Source organism: Psammomys obesus, unplaced genomic scaffold (genome assembly GCF_907164565.1).
Source record: "Psammomys obesus unplaced genomic scaffold, mPsaObe1.curated_primary_1811, whole genome shotgun sequence".
NCBI classification, from domain to species: domain Eukaryota; kingdom Metazoa; phylum Chordata; class Mammalia; order Rodentia; family Muridae; genus Psammomys; species Psammomys obesus.
This window is the reverse complement of record NW_026594418.1, coordinates 2,217,160-2,219,095: the sequence shown is the minus strand read 5'-3', so window position 1 is coordinate 2,219,095 and position 1,936 is coordinate 2,217,160. Positions and strand designations below refer to the sequence as shown.

The 1,936-nt window shown below is 42.5% G+C and overlaps 1 pseudogene; it reads left to right on the top strand.

Moving 5' to 3' along the window:
* Positions 1-1,290: 1,290 nt before the first annotated feature.
* LOC129685438 (prothymosin alpha-like) lies at positions 1,291-1,616 on the top strand (annotated as a pseudogene).
* Positions 1,617-1,936: the final 320 nt, after the last annotated feature.

Sequence of the window (1,936 nt, the reverse complement as noted above, 5' to 3'; positions counted from 1 at the left end):
CAGTCATGAGAGCAGGAACAGAAAGCTGAGAACTCATCATGTCTCGAAACTGAAGCATGAATCAGAGAAAGAAAATTACAAGCGGTACAAGTGTTTTCATCTCAATGCTCACACCTGCTGATGGACTTCCTCCAGTAAGGCAGCACTGCCTAAATCTCCCCAAACGGTGCTACCAGATGGAGATCAGATGTTCAGATGCCATGGCTGTGGTGGACATTTCCCGTCCAAACCACCTCAATGACTTAAAGTAACTCCAGAAAATTTTTAACAGAACGTGTTTTAGAATTAAGGGTCTCTTCACCCATGAATTTCCTCCAACCATTGGGTTCTCTAGCAATTGCTTTTTATTTTTCTGTGACCTTTGTTTATATGATGCATGCTGCCTTTGTAATTGGAACTTTGAAGTGTGATGTCTCAGGAGAACAGCAGAACTAAGACCAAACAGAAATTTCTTGGAACCCAGAAGAACACAGAATGGAGAAAGATTACAACAAGTTTAGATGTATTTTAATTTATATATAAATTTAATACATATAATTTAATACAACTTCAGATTGTATTAACATTATGTCATCACCTATATAGTACCTACTTTTTAATCTAAAATATGCCTGGAACAATGACAGACCATACCAAATACCACAGAGAGTTTTGATCAAAGTGATCTCGAGACACAGGGTGGACCATAGCTCATTGCAGGAAAGAGGGGGTGGGGTGTTTCTCAGAAACACTCTAGGGAGAACACAGGTAACAAAGGACAATTAATAATACTATCTGTTCCTAATACTCAATAAACGTAGGAAACAAAAAGAAATAGGTGTGTTGACTGGTCATGGTATTCTGACAATTTCTATAATTGATAATAAAATAGCAATAAAAATGCACACAATACCAACTGGTATTTTATTTTCATAAATTACAGATATTAGTGGGATATCTGGGGCTAAGACACATCCTGTTTAGATCACAGAGCTCTGATGCTTATATTGTATAACTTCTGAAAATCTCTACTATGTAACTGAGATAGTAAACCCCTATCCTTACTGTGACTATTAATTTTCATTATTAACTTGATTGGATTTAAAATCAACTTAGAGCCTCACTGACTGCTCTGAAAAGCCATCTTTGCATTGTTCCAGGGTCCTGCTCCGTGCTCGCTGCAGCCGCCTTCGCCACCTGCCTCCTCCTCCACCTCCTCTTCCACTGTGGGCTCTGGCAGACCTCTCGCCAGAGTCCTCGAACTCGATTTCTTTCTCACTCGGCTGCATCGGACCACCAGCGTGCCCTACCATGTCAGACACGACGGTGGACACCAGCTCCGAGATCACCACCAAGGACTTGAAGAAGGAAGTTGTGGAGGAGGCAGAAAATGGAAGAGATGCACCTGTCAAGGAGAATGCTAATGAGGAAAATGGGGAACAGGAGGCTGACAATAAGGTAGGTGAAGAAGAGGGTGAAGGTGGGGAGGAAGAGGAGGAGAGGGAAGAAGGTGAGGTGAGGAAGAAAACGGAGATGAAGATGAGGAAACTGAGGCTCCTACGGGCAAGCGGGTAGCTGAAGAGGACGAGGATGATGATGTCGACACCAAGAAGCAGAAGACTGATGAGGATGACTAGACAGCAAACAGGGAAAGCTAAACGTAAAGCCACCGCGACCTACTCAGCCTCCACTTCCCATCTCAGAATGTAAACGCTTAAGAAGCAGCCCCCCCCCCATAGCGGGCAGGGTCACCCCCAGATAATGTGCGCTCCCCACCACCCTATCAAAACCACAACATAAATTTGCAACGGGGGAGAGAAAGAATCACACTTTCCAGGCCCTGCTGTTCTTCTTAAAAATACTTTAAAAGGAAAATTTGTTTGTATTTTTTATTTACATTTTACATTTTTGTACAAATTAGGGGTCAGCCATTTTTAATGAGAACGGGTGACCAAAC